At 37.5% G+C, this 15,787-nt stretch overlaps 1 protein-coding gene and 1 pseudogene across 7 annotated transcripts in view; both read right to left on the reverse strand.

Moving 5' to 3' along the window:
- LDLRAD4 (low density lipoprotein receptor class A domain containing 4) overlaps positions 1–15,787 on the reverse strand; it is a 684,091-nt gene that overhangs the window by 529,361 nt on the left and 138,943 nt on the right. The window lies entirely within an intron of this gene.
- LOC112322630 (sperm-associated antigen 7 pseudogene) lies at positions 12,287–14,833 on the reverse strand (annotated as a pseudogene).

Genomic DNA, 15,787 nt, shown 5'->3' on the forward strand with positions numbered 1-15,787 from the left:
TTTACCTTCTCTGGGAAGCACTATATCTGCCCTTACATTCTAAATTATTGCTTTGCTGGATAGAGTAATCTAGGTTGTAGGTCCTTGCTTTTCATCTCTTTGAATACTTCTTGCCAGTCCCTTCTTGCCAGCAGTTTCTTTTGAGAAATCAACTTATAGTCTTATGGGTACTCCTTTGTAGGTAACTCTGTTTTTCTCTTATTGCTTTTAAGATTCTCTCTTTATCTTTAATCTTTGGCATTTTAGTTATGATGTGTCTTGGTGTGGTCCCCTTTGGGTCCAACTTTCTTAGGACTCTGTACTTCCTGGGCTATACTGTATATGTATTTCCTTTGCCAAATTAGGTAAGTTTCCTTTCATTATTTTTTCAAGTAAGTTTTCAATTTCTTGCTCTTCCTCTTCTCCTTCTGGCATCCCTATGATTTGGATGTTGGCACAATTGGAGATTTCCCAGTCTTCTTATACTATCCTAATTCTTTTAAATATTTGTTTTTTCTTTCTATTCTGGTTCAATGTTTATTTCTTCCTTGTGTTCCAAATTGTTGATTTGAATCCCAGCTTCTTTCCCTTCACTGCCGGTACCCTGTAGATTTATCTTTATTTCACTTAGTGTAACCTTCATTTTTTTCCTTTATGTTGTCATACTCAATGAGTTCTTTGAGCATCCTGATCAACAATGTTTTGAACTCTGAATCTGATAGGTTGGTATCTCATTTTGTTTAGTTCTTTTTCTGGTGTCTTGCTCTATTCTTTCACTTGGGCCATATTTCTTTGTCTCCTCAATTTGGCAGCCTCCTTGTGTTTATTTATGTGTATTAAGTAGAAACACTTTCATTCCCTGTAAAAGGCACCTGTCTGGATGAATATGGCTTCTTTCAATCCTTGGTTATCAGAATTCCATACAGTTCAATTTTCTGATAGTTCTGGGTATTATTTGTTTTGAGATTTAGTTGTAATTCTTTTTGTGGTTGCATGAGGAGATGAAGTATGTCTACCTATGCCACTATCTTGACCAGAAGTCTCCATCATTTTTTTATTAAAGATCTTGGCTATCACATACACATACATACACACAAAGGAGATTTCTCTCACTGCTATAAGTAGAAAGCCACTGGTCATAAATTAAAAGCAAATCTAAAACTAAGTAACAATGAGGAAATAATCCAGTAGCAAATTTTAAGAAGAAACATTTAAATTGAACATTAAAGTGTATCTCAAATGAAAAATGAATTTGATCCCTGCAGGGAGAGAGTTCAATTCCCACTTCCATTGACCTCCAAAACTCCAGCTTTCTTGATCTACCAGAGGTCCAGAAGCACCTTGGTATGTGTAAAAAAAAAAAGTACCATCAGACCAAGCAGAAAACTGTGGAACTACCCCTGGCTCATTTCTGAGGGGTTCAACTCCTGTGTCAGAGACCTCTCCTAACCTGACACACTTGCCTTAAAAGAACAATTGCCTTAACAGTAGACATGAGGAAAGGCCAGATACACTGTACAAATGGAGCAAATCATTCAAAAGAGAAGACACTTAACAATTTTTTAAATGATGGATGCCTCCTGGTGAAGAAATACTATTTGTAAATATATCAAAATGAATTCAGACAAATGTTAAACTTTTCTAAAAAAAATCATGTCAGTAGCTAAGCAGGCAAGTATCTTTCATCCAAGTTGCTTTTGGGGGACATATGCATTATGCTTGGCGGTTGAAGAGCTTGGGAGTCTCTACTGACAAACTCTAAGAATTTTGTTCAGTGTATACCTAGGGGTATACCTAGGGGTAATTTGAGGTCAATTATATTAGTCAATTTAATATAAATTAATATAATTTTATATTTATAATTTTATAATTAATTAAATTTAATATAAATTTATATTAAATTGACTTCCTTAGGAATTGACCTTTTATCATTATGAAATGTCTCTACCTTTAGCAGTGCTCCTTACCTTAAAGTCTACTTCACTTCATACTGGAGTATAGCTACACCAGCTTTCTTTTGGTTGGTGTGTTTGCATGGTATATCTTTTTCCATTCTTTCACTTTCCACCCTTCTGTATCCCTTTAAGATATGTCTATTGTAAGCAACAATCTTTATTTTTAAATATCCAGACTGACCATCTTTGTCAATTAAATAAAGTACCTAGGGCAGTTTCATTTTATGTAATTATTATGTATGAGTGAAAATTGACCAGGTTGCTATTTGTTTTCTGTTTGCCTCACCAGTTTTGTTTCTTTAACTCTCTTACTTTCTTTATGATTCATCAAGTAATTTTTATCACTTCAATTTCCTTTCTATCTCCACATTAATTATGCATGACTATTTTAGTGACTACTATAGAGATTATGACATACACTCTTAACTTATTAGAGTCTAACATAAATTAATACAGAGTCCCCAACTTAATGATGGTTCAGCTTGTAATTTTTCAACTTTACAATGGTGTGAAAGTGATACCATTCTTCAAAACCTGCACGTCAAATTTTAAATTTTGATCTTTTCCCCAGCTAGCAACATATGGTAGAATACTCTCTCATGATGCTGGGCAGCAGTGGTGAGCCACAGCTCCTAGTGAGCCACACAGTCATGAGTGTAAACAACTGATACTCTACAGAGAACCATGTTGCTAGCATTTTTTAGATATTGTGTGTTGTGTTTTCTCCTCCCATCGTGTCTACAAAATGCTCATCTGTGTCTTCTCCTTCTGGTGAGAAAAAAAGAAGGCAATTACTCTTGAGATAAAATTCAAGAATTGCCCAACTATAAGCAAGGTAAGTATTCTAAGCATGTTTAAGGTGCACTAGCCTAAGCTATGATGTTCAGTATGTTAAGTGTATTACAGGCATATTTCAACTTAAGATATTTTCAACTTATAATGGATTTATCAGAACATAACCCCATCATAAGTATCCCATCATTGAAGAGCATCTGTACTTCAACAACTTCTCTTAACAATGTAAATGCCGTCACTTTTTATGCTATTATCATGATAGTATTTTAATTCCATATATATATTATATCCCCACAAATATTATTTTTATTGTTCTATAGTAAATATTATATAGAATTATAAATATTTATTGTTCTTGTAGCTCTTCAATTCATTTTATCTTTCCAGGCTTCCATCTGAAACCATTTTTCCTTCAGCCTAAAGAATTCTCTTTAGTGTTTTCTTTACTATTAATCTTCTGGTAGCAAACTCTCTCTGCTTTTGTTTTCCAAAAAATGTCCTTTGGTGGCTTTCATTTAAAAAAAAAGATTTTATTTATTTACTTTTAGAGAGATGGGAAGGGAGGGAGAAAAAGGGGGAGAGAAACATCAATGTGTGGTTGGTTGCCTCTCGGACGCTCCCTATTGGGGACCTGGGTGGCAACCCAAGCATGTGCTCTAGACTGGGAATCAAAGCAGTAGCCCTTTGGTTCACAGGCCGGTGCTCAATCCACTGAGCTACACCAGCCAGAATGGTTGCCTTCATTTTTGAAAGATACTTTCATTGGGAAGTGATTTCTAGATTGACAATTATTTTCTTCATTTTAAAGATTAATCATTTCATTGTCTTCTAATTTCTATAATTCTAGTTGAAAAGTCAGCTGTCAGTCTTATAGTAATCCCTTTAAACAATGTGTGTGTTTTTGTCCTCTGGCTGCTTTGTAACATTTTGTCTTTATGTTTTGGTTTCATATATGTCAAGTAGTCTTCTTTATTATGTTTGGACTTTGTAGAGCTTCTTGAATCTCCAACTTAATGTCTTTAGCGTTTTTTTTAAAGATTTTATTTGTGTATTTTTAGAGAGAGAAAGAAAGGGAGAAAAACATCACTGTAAGAGAGAAACATCGTACATGCCCAACCAGCAGCTGCACCCACAGCCCAGGTATGGGCCCTGACCAGTAATCAAACCCGTGGGTGACATTTTGCTTTGCAGGATGACACCCAACCAATTGAGCCACACCAGTCAGGGCTTTAGACAGTTCTGAATCACTCTTAGCCAGTATCACTCCAAACATTACTTCTGCCCCAATCTTTCTCTCCTCTCATCATTTCCCCTTTACTTACACCAGAGGTGTCAAACTCATTTTCACTGGGGGCCACATCAGCCCCACAGTTGCCTTCAAAGGTCCAAATGTAATTAAGGAGTTAACTACTCCTTAACAGTTAAGGAGTAGTTACATTTATACAGTCCTAAAATTATTTCAGCCCTTTGAAGGCAACCACAAGGCTGATGTGGCCCCCAGTGAAAATGAGTTTGACACCCCTGACTTACACCCCTTTTGGGTCATTTCACCATGTCTCATGGTTCTTATGCTCCTCTCTATATATTTTCAACCCCTTTCCTCTCTATGTTTCAGTCTGGATATTTTCTATTGATCTATATTGCAGAGTTCCTTAATTTTCTGTATCTAATTTGCTGTCAAATTTATTTCAGTCTTCATTTCATTTGTATTTTTCATTCCCAGCATTTCCATTTGAGTCCTTTTTAGTGCATTTAATTTTACTTGTGAAATTCTCTACTTTCTTGAAAGTATTTATGACAGCTCTTTGATAAGCTGTATCTAATTATTCCAATATCTGGATCACCTGCTGCTGTTTTCATTATCAATTTTACTCACTTTTTTTCTTTTCATCATTTGGTCCTATTTCCTGCCATGCCTGTTGATTTTTCACCAAATTCCAGATATTGTCTATCAAAAACTAATGAGACACTGTGAGGCTCTGGCTGATGTCTTCATCCTCCTGAGCAAATTATTTGTTTGTTTGTTTATGGCAGTTAGTGTAGGAACAGATTACTATAATCCACTCTTAAACTGGTTCAAAGCTAAGTTTCAGACTTTTGTGAATGCTATCCTATTTCAAGTTTACTCTTATTCTTAGGGTGGGATCAGGCCCAAACAGTAAGTGTCAGGTGCTTACCAGGGCTCCTCCTCCTCTTCAACAAACTCTGAACTCCAATTTTTGTTTCCCCAGGTCCCTGAAATTGCCAGCTCTGCTTCCCAGCCCTTAAGAATAGTTTTCTCACCTTTGCCAGTATGCCTCAGTTGTTGGGGCATCATCCTGCAAACCAAAAGGTCATGAGTTCAATTCCTGGTCAGGACACATGCCTGGGTTGCAGGTTTGGTCCCATTTTGGAGCGAGTATTCAGGAGACAGCCAATCAAAGTTTTTCTCTCACATGGATGTTTCTCTCCCTCTCTTTTTCCCTCCCTTCCCCTCTCTCTGGAAACAATAAAAGAAAAGAAATTTTAAAGAATAGCTTTATCTTCACTTCTTAGGCTCTGATATGATAGCACATCAGCAAATACCTTGAAAAGAACAGCAGCACAGCTTATTGAGCTCACCTTACTATTCTATCCCATCTCCTCAAGATCCTGATCTTTTAAATCCTCACTACCCTTGTAGCTTTAACTTCAAGTTTTGTCTCCATAGCACCATACAACTGCCAACCGCTCTATTAATAGTCCCAGCTTCTTGGAAAACACTTTGGTTTCTTTGTATATCTACCCCCAGGACCCTTACAACCAGCAAATACTTCAAGGGGAAAAGCATCACAGAATGTCAGTCTTGATCAGTATGATTCCCTTCTCTTCAGTACCCTGGTCCCTCTAGTCTTGGCCACCCGTTTTTGTATTTTGCCCAGTTTTTCTACGTCATTTGTGGGAAAGTTGGTCTATAGGCTATTCCATTTTCACTAAGAACAGAAATCATTCTGTGGTAAATTGAACTATTGCTTTCATTTTTAGAGCTCTGTCCTATCCAGATATCTTCTCTCTTCTGTTAGAAGCTGCTCTAAAAGTCCTTAAAAGGCACTTAAATAGTTAAACAAGCAGCATCCAATTACTCCAAATAGGCATCAGAATCCTGCCCCCCTTCATATACTCCCCTGCTGCTCCCATTCCAACTCTGAATATTTCCAGGGCTTTGACTGACCTGGATTTACCAGTACCCGCTGCTGGGTTCATCTCTACACATGATAACCCACATCTGGTTCAGCCTATTTTGTTTTATGGGACAGGCTTCTTACTGGGCCTACCTGTGCCATATTCCCAGTCACTACACCACATAATCAGTCCCAAACATGACATTCAACTTCACCTAACTTGACAAATCTGCCTGTACTCTCAACCCAATCAAGCACCATCCAACATTTGTATTCCAAGCTTTGAGACCCTTGTCATCTTTCTCAAGCCTCATCTGTGAACTCTGACAGTAAGCAGGCCTTCACCTTTAGGGAACAGAGCCAGATAACTCAGCTCTATATGCCTGACTCACCCTATTGATAGTAATGCTATAGGTTAAGAATGCCTGAGGCCCATACGACATGTGACAATCCTCCACAGACATCTCCTGGACCTAAGCCAATGTTGTGGCTGCGCCAGACCTTGTGGTTCTAATTATTATTGCAAAGTGTACCTAAGCAAAAAAAAAAAAAAAAAATCAGGGAACTTTAAAGAATAAGATTTATTGCTCAAAGGTCCTGTAAGGTACATGAAATGCCTGAGGCCCACACAGAAAAGTCTCAGGAGGGAGAGAAGGAGGAAGCGACCACAAACCTAGGGTGTCCTTCACTAGGGAACAAGGGTGGGATGCTAGGATTCCGTGGATTCACTCTTTATTGGCAAATTTAAAACATAAGAGTGGAAATTAGAGAGTGGAAAGGGAGAAGCGGGGTCACCCAAGTGGTCAGTTATCTATGTGACCTAGGGGTGGCCTGGTTCCTTATCTATTGGTTTGCTAGGAGCTCTGTTTTACAACTAGGAGTATGTTTATGTGAGATGAATCTCTTTGAAATGGATGCCTCAGCAATCAAAAGTTTAATGTTAGATACTTACACTATAAACTCATTCCCAAAGCAAACCACCTTCTCTCAGCAGCAAACTATCTAAGCCTTCTGGAAGATATAGCAAAATGTATTCAGTTACCTGCATAACAATTTGCTGCTTTAAAGATAGATTTTTGACATTGAAATTTTAATCTATAAATGGCTTCTCTATACCCCCCTTTCAGGTTTTGGGGTTTCCTAAAAACCTCTTTGTTTCCTCTCCTCTGCTGCTCACCAAGAAAAAGAAACACTCAAACAACTGGGGTATAACAGAAACACAAAATAATTTAAATATTAACTATATACTGAAAAAGTCACTAAGTCTTCCCCTCCAAAAAAATCATGATGCATTACAAAGTCAGGTAAAAATAGCCTTGTATATTCCCCCATAATATAAAAATAAATATAGTTATACTTTTGTCTTAAGAAAAAGCACTTCTGAGCCCAGAAAATATATCATTTCATACTTTACACAATATACTGCACAGTTGGTGGCTATAAAATAACACTGATTTTTAGCACCAGTATCATTTAACATACAAAAATATTTTAACTCTTATTATATGGCAAGTGTGTCCTAAGATTTTCAAAATTTTCCCTTTTTATATCTAGCAGGCAGATTATACCATTTTTAAATAAACACAAGAAGTTAACTATTGTTTTCTTGTTTTTCAAGACTGGACTTTTCCCATATATCCCACCTGGGGCTCTCCTCATAAATTTCAGGGTCAGTAGAGGTCACATTAATGGCAGTCTTTCGAGCCTGATCCCTTCCTCTGCTGTGGCAGAAATATGTTCACACACGAATAATCTGAGGACTAATTTCATCCCTCAAACTCAAGGGCTCAAGTTGGTTTTTGGTCCTCAGTGGCACATAGCTGCCTGGGGATCAAGGCCCTCCTTTGTCAAAGGGACTCCTGAGAATTGCTAAGACATTCTGTCACCTTCCTAGGGTGCTGGTAGTATGTTGCCACTGCTGTCAGATCTGCAGGTCACTTTATCATACTGGCAACACTGGGAAGGCTTCACCATAACCCAAGGTCCAAGTAGGTAGATCATAGGGAAACAAGGCCCTTTAAGCAAGCACGATTCTCAACCAAGGATCCTTGCAATGTTGTTACATATTCAGGCAGAAGTAAAAGGAAGTAAAATAAAATAAACTCGCTAGCTATGGCTGATGTGGCTCAGTGGATTGAGTGTTGGCCTGCGAACCAAACAGTCGCTGGTTCAATTCCCAGTCAGGGCACATTCCTGGGTTGGAGGCCAGGTCCCCAGTAGTGGGTACACAAGAGGCAACCACACACTGATGTTTCTCTCCCTCTCTCCCATCATTTCCCTTCTCTCTAAAAATAAGTAAATAAAATCTTTAAAAAATAAGCTCTCTAAGTGCCTTATTTATATAGGTTCCTGGAACTGACCTTTTCTCAGCTGTTCCCAGGACTTCTCTCCACCTTTCTCTATGGTAATGCAGATATAATCACCATTTTACATTTCTATCTGATACACAAAGGTCCTCCTCTATGTGCACAGAAATCTTCCAGGTGCTGGGGGAGCCCCTCATTAGAAAGGTTTATACACTTAAAGGTGCAGTATTATATAGCATGACAAAAAGTATCACAGACTGGGGATTTGTTTGTGGTTAACTTAGCTCTTCAATCAAAGGTACATTTAAAACAGAATCAGAGTATATCATTATTTTACTAGGTGCTATGGGTTGAGTTTTGGGTAAAAAAAGAAAAAACATGTTCATCTAAAGACCACATGCCAAATTTAACAAAAAAGAAAATATGACAGACAATGCACTATTATAGTCCTACTTCACTTCCCAACACAACAGCACCTGTGGGTCAGCCAGAGGCTGAAAATATTTAGTCAAAGGTAAGAGTTTCCTCTGAATTCTGAACTCTCTAGAAAATGTCTTTCTAATCAACAAAGTTATGCTCAGCAATTGTCACTATTCTTGTCACTTTGAGCACATCTTCTGTTTTTTGATCTATGAAATGACAGGTTTTAGAACACTATCCCTACGGTCTTGACAACTTTTATATCCTATAAATAGTGGACACCACTGCTGCCTGACACCCTTGGTACCTGAGGTCATCATCTCTGTGGTGAGTAAATCCATGACCTTCCTTCCACCTAAGAGAAGCTATGTGTGTATGGAGGATTCTAAAGGGAAACAAAAATTACCTATTGACAAGGTCAAGATGTAGGAAGAAATCTGGAAGGTGATAGTCACTAGACTATTGTATGGCCCAGAGAGCTAAAAGCTGAGCTGGCCAGGCATACAAACACCAAAACATCATCTGATAGTTGTCCAGAGCCTCCTCATAGCTATGTCATTAAATTAACACCAACTCCAAAGACAAGGCAAAGAAGATCTTCAAAGTTTAGACACCACCTGCCACAGAAGGCAGAATAGCCCCAATCCTAAAGTTCTTAAAGGAGCAAAACAGATAGAAGGGAAGGGTGGGACATGAGAAAACAATGAGAATTTTTTTAATGCATTTTCTGGTCCACATTCATACACAGCATATGACAAAGGGAAGGAACTAAAACTGTCTAGCTGTGAAAGCTTCTGGCAGTAGAAATGTCTCAGAGCTGGGGACTAAAGGCATCAGAACTTCTCAAGGGCATTCTTCACAATTCCTGACTCTGTCTACCTCCTCTCCTACCCACTTCTGAGGTCCCAGAAAATGTGTTCATGTGTAGGGAATGTTAGAGTGGCAGAGGACTGCCTATTTATACCCCTTCAACCAAGGCCTCTGCTTTCCCATGGAGTCCAGGGCACACAACCCCATGGCCCATGATTCCTGACCATCGTTTCCCGTGCTAATAAACCCACTGTGCTACACATGCTAGGGCATACAGCTGACTGCAAAGCTGGCCTTACACAGCACAGAAAGGGGTATTACATGGAACCCAGGAAGTCAGCAATCTGGTGTTTTGAAGGCTTGATGCCTCATTAGTATCTCTTATGGACTAATGGAAGCACACAAGAGAAAATGGGTGGAGCTTTCTCCCTCCATGCCAGTAACTTGAGACTCTCAAAGCACACCTGGGAATGAGAAAAAAAAAAGTCTATGCACACTACCTAGCAAAGGGCCTGCTGATGAAATACATAGGCCAAATACTTCTGACAGGAAGTTAAACAATTGGTATCATGTCACCTCCAAAACATGCACCACTCATTTGCCATGTAGAACTACTACTAGAGCAGTTCAAAAATGCACTGGGCAAACAAGGACTATTGTCTAACTCTAGCTGATTACATTTTTTCAACAAATATGAGGAGTTTATGTTAATTTTGAAAATGCAGCTAAGTCATTTTTATTACTTGGAAACACAAATATATTATTATATTATTATAATAGCCAAATCACAAAAAGTATTAAAATTAAGATACCACATCTTACATAAATTATTTGACATAGTTTAACAATATAAAAACAATTACAACTTTTCCAGAGAACTCATAACCCTTTGCTATCTCTAATTCTTTTCTATTTCATTTTTCAATTACACTTAACTCTTAATATTATTTTATATTACTTTCAGGTATACAGCACAGTGATCAACCACATAATCTACACAGAAATTCCCCCTGGCACCATACATTGTTTACAATATTATTGACTATATTTCTTATCCCTGCGACTATTTTCTTAACTACCAATTTGAAGTTCTTAATCCCTTTACCTTTTTCACTCCAAACTCCTTCCCCTCTGGCAATGAGCAGTTTGTTCTCTGTATCTATGAGTCTGTTTCTGTTTTGTTTGTTAGTTGGTTTTATTCTTTAGATTCTGCATATAAGTAAAATCATATTGTATTTGTCTTTCATTGTCTGGCTTATTTCACTGAGCATAATACCTTCTAGGTCCATCAATGCTGTCACAAAAGGAGAAATTTCATTCTTTTTTTACGACAAAGTAATGTTCCTTTGTATATACGCACCAACTCTTCTTTATCCACTCATTTATTGATGGGCACTTGGATTGCTTGCATATATTAGCAATTGTAAATAATGCTGCAATGAGTATAGGGCTGCATCTATCTTTTCAAGTTAGTATTTGGAATTTCTTCAGATATATATCCAGAAGTGAAATTGCTGGTTCATAAGGTAGTTCTATTTTTAATTTTTGGAGGAACGTCCATACTGTTCTCCACAGTGACTGAACCAATCTGCATTCCCACCAAGAGTACATGATGGTTCCCTTTTTTCCACATCCATGCCAACACTTGATGGTTGTTGATTTATTGATGATAGCCAGGTTTAAGGTGACATCTCATTGTGCTTTTAATTTGCATTGCTCCAATGATAGTGACATTGAGCATCTTTTTATATGTCTGTTGGCCATCTGTGTGCCCTCTTTGCAGAAGTGTCTATTCATGTCTTCTTCCTATTTTATAATAAATTTTTTGTTTTGGGGGTTTTAAGTTGTATAGGTTCTTTATAAATTGGATATTAACCCCTTATGGACATAAATTTGGCACATATCTTCTACCATTCGGTAGGTTATCTTTTTGTTTTGTTGATGGTTTCCTTCCCTGTGTAAAAACTTTTCCTTTCCTGTGTAAATTTTCCTGCGTAAGTTTAAAGTCCAATTTGTTTATTTTTTTTCTTTTGTTTCTCTGTATCAGAAAAAGAAACACTGCTGAGAGAAATGTCAGAGAGTTTACTGCCTATGTTTTCTTCTGGAACTTCAATGGCTTTGGGTTTTACATTTAAGTCTTTAATTCATTTTGAGTTTATTCTTTATACAGTGTAAAAGGTGGTCTAGTTTCATTTTTTGATGTATCTGTCCCATTTTGCCAATACCATTTATTGAACAGACTGTCTTTACCCCATTATATGTTCTTGCCTCCTTCGTCAAATATCAATTGGCTACAGAGACATGGGCTTATTTCTGAGGTTTCTATTCTGTTCCATTGATCTATGTAACTGTTTCTACTCTAATGCCATGAAATTGTGATTACTGTAGCTTTGAATTAAAGTTTGATATCAAGTAGTGTGATACCTCCAACTCTTGTACTTCTTTCTCAAGATTGTAATGGTTATTTGGGGTCTTTTGTGGTTCCATATAAATTTTTATAGTATTTATTCTAGTTCTGTGAAAAACACCATTAGTCTTTTAATAAGAACTGCACTGAATTTATAGATTGCTTTCAGTAGTATGAACATGTTAATGAGGGTAATTCTTCCTATTCATAAGTACTTTATACACTTTGATTTATTTATCTCTTCTTCTACTTTGTTCTTCAATGTCTTACAATTTTCTTTTTTTCTTTTTTTTTGGGGGGGGGGTCAAACAGTCTTTATTGAATGTAAAGTAACCCCACCCCATGGAGAAGAAAGTTCAAAGGAGAACAGAGAATAATACAGATTAAATACCCACCTGTGTGTTCACACTCTCACACCTGCTTCCTCCAGCCTAAGTAAGTGATGGCTGTTAGGAGGTGGTTGAGAGGTGGGGCTCCAGAACGGGTTCTAATAGCAGCAGCCTTGTCCCTCTCTGCCTCCTGCCCTGCCCCCAGGGAGTTGGGATGCCTAGGAAGTAGGTGGCAACTCTTCCCCACTCTGCCAGAGACGCTTCTTGGCTCGGATCTCATTCATAGCCTCTTCAGTGGAGCGTGTGCCCCTCTTGTTGGACACGGGCATTGTCCTTGTAGTTGCTGGTGGGGCTCACCACCACAGGTCCCTGCTGAGCTTCCTCCTCCTCCTGCCACTGGGCCAGCTCCTTCAGCTTCCATTTCTCTTCAGCCTTCTTGGGGTCCCACTCCTCTCCACGACGATAGGAGTCCAGCTCTTCATCTGAGGGTGCAAACTCCTTTTTGAAGATCATAACATAGCGACATTCATCATCTTCCCTGAAGGAGAAGGATGTCAGGCCAGCCACTTCCACCGCATCATGTAATATGCTCCTATCTTGTTCATCGGCTGAAACTTTTTCTTGATCTGCCCACTGTCTTGGATGAAATCTGACACCTCTTTCTCCATCCTTTTACGAAACTCCACTTTCTGCTGTTTCACTTGCTCCTGTAGTTTCTTCACGTGGGCAGCCTGCTCTTGGGCCTTGTGCCAACTCTCCTGGTCACCGAGGCTGGGTGGCTTTTCCATGGAGCTCAGGATGGAGCCCAGTAGGTCCGCTATCTTGGGAGTCCAATGTCTTACAATTTTCTGAGTACAAGTCTTTTATATTCTAGATTAAATTTATTTCTGAGTATTTCTTTATTTACATAAGTACAAATGAAAATTGTTTTAATTTTTCTTTCTAATACATCATTATTTGTGTATAAAAATGCAACCTATTTCTGAATATTTATTTTGTATCCTATTTTACTGAATACACTTATCAGTTCTAGTAATTTTACCTAGAACCCTCTTTAGGGTTCTCTATATGTGGTATTAAGTCATCTGCAATAACAACAGTTTTACTTCTTCCTATGCAATTCGGATGCCTTCTATGTCTTCCTGTCTAACTTCTATGGCTAGGACTTCCAATACTATGTTGAATAAAAGTGGTGAAAGTGGATATCCCTGTCTTGTTCCTGATCTTCAGGAAAATGCTTTTAGTTTTTCCCCATTCCATACAATGTTACCTGTGGGTTTGTCATATATGACATTTATTATGTTAAGATCCCCACCACGCTGAGAGTTACCATAAATGGATGCTGGAGTTTGTCAACTGCTTTTTCTGCATCTATTAATATGATCATATGACTTTTAGCCTTTACTTTGTTTATGTGGTGTATCACATTAATTGATCTGTATATATTGTACCAACCTTGCATCCAGGAATAAACCCCACTTTATCATGATATATGATCTTTTTAATATATGGCCGAATTTGGTTTGCCAATGTTTTGTTGAGGACTTTTGCATCTATGTTCATCACACATATTGGCCTATATTTTCTCTTATTGTAATGTCCTTAATGGTTTTGGGATCAGATTAATGTTAGCCTCATAAAATGAGCTTAAGAGTCTTCTTTCCTGTATTCTATGGAACAGTTGAGAAGGATAGGTGTTAATTCTTCTTTGAATGTTTGGTAAAATTCACCTGTAAAGCCACCTGGTCCAGAACTTTCGTTTGTTGGGAGTTTTTTTCACTATGGCTCCATTTGTTGGCTATAATTGTTTTGTTTAGCGTTCCTGTTTCTTCTTAATTCAGTCTTGAAATATTGTCTTTCTGGGAATTTATCCATTTTTTCAGGTTGTCCAATTATTTGGTATATAATTGTTCATAGTACTTTCTTAGAATCCTTTGCATTTCTGTGGTGTAAGTTGTTACTTCTCCTCTTTCATTTCTGATTTTATTTATTTGGGTCCTCTCTCTTTTTCCCTGATTAGCCTGGTTAAAGGTTTATGAATCTTGTTTATTTTTCAAAGAATTATCTCTTGGTTTCATTTATCTTTTGTATTTTTTAAACTCTATATTGTTTATTTCTATGCTGATCTTTATTAATACCTTCCTTCTACTCATGTTGGCCTTTGTTTGCTGTTCTTTTTCTAGTTCATTTAGGTGTATGGTCAGATTATTTGGGATCTTTTCTTATTTTACGAGGTAGGCCTGTATTGCTACAAATTTCCACGTTAGGACTACTTTCACTGTGCCCATAGATTTTGGGTTGCTGTGTTTTCTTTTTCACTTGTTTCAAGACTTCTTCCATAAACTAACTCATTGTTAACCCATTCATTATTGAGTAATGTGTTATTTTGTCTCCATCTGTTTGTGTGTTTTTCAGTGTTTTCCTTGTAATTGATTTCTAGTTTCATCCCATTGTGGTCAGGAAAGATGCTTGATATGATTTCAATCTTCTAAAATTTACTGAGACTTGTTTTGTGTCCAAACATGTGGCCTATCCTGGAAAATGTTCCATGTGCACTTGAAAATAATGTATATTCTGCTGCTTTGGGATGAAATACCCTGACAATATCAATTAAGTCTAAGACCATCTGGTCTAATGTGTCATTTAAGGCCACTGTTTTCACGTTGATTTTCTGTCTGAAAGATCTATCCATTAATGGACCAACCAATGACTGTATTACTGTCAATCTCTTTACGTCCATCAATTTGTGCTTTATATATTTAGGTGCTCCTATGTTGAGTGCATAAATGTTTAGAAGGGTAATATCCTCTTGTTACATTGATGCATTTATCATTATTTAATGTCCTTCTTTGTCTTTTATTACAGACTGTGTTAAAGTTTATTTTGTCAGGTTTAAGTATTGCTACACCAGCTTCTTCTTTATTTCCATTTGCATGATATATCTTTTTCCATCTCTTTACTTTCAGTCTCTCTGTGTCTTTTGATCTGAAGTAGGTCTGTTGTAGACAGCACATAGATGGGTCTTGTTTTCTTATCCATTCAGCTACCCTATATCTTTTGATTGGAGAATTTAATCCATTTACTTTTAAAGTGTTTATTGATAGATACATAGTTTTTGCCATATTATTCTTATTTTTTTAAGATTTTATTTATTTTTAGAGAGAGGGGAAGGGAGAGAGAAAGAGAAGGAGAGTAACATTGATTGGTTGCCTCTCGCACGCCCCCAACTGGGGACCTGGCCCACAACCCAGGCATGTGTCCTGACTGAGAATCAAACTGGTAACCCTTCGGTTGGCAGGCTGGTGCTCAATCCACTGAGCCACACCAGCCAGGGCCATATTATTCTTAGTTATGTTACTCTTCTTTTTTTCTTTCTTCTTCTCAAAGAAATTCCTTAAACATTTCTTGTTATACTGGTTTGGTGGTGATGAACTTGTTTAGCTCTTTCTCGTCTGAGAAGCTCTTTATTCTTCCTTAAATTTTTAAATTATAGCTTTGCTGGATAGAGTAATGTTGATTGTAGGTCATTGCTTTTCATCACTTTGAATATTTCATGGCAATCCCTTCTGGCCTGAAAGTTTCTGTTGAGAAATCTGCTGACAGTCTTATGGAAGCTCCCTTATAACTGGAAGTTCCAGTTATAGGT

Source organism: Desmodus rotundus, chromosome 10, assembly GCF_022682495.2.
Source record: "Desmodus rotundus isolate HL8 chromosome 10, HLdesRot8A.1, whole genome shotgun sequence".
Taxonomy (NCBI): Eukaryota; Metazoa; Chordata; class Mammalia; order Chiroptera; family Phyllostomidae; genus Desmodus; species Desmodus rotundus.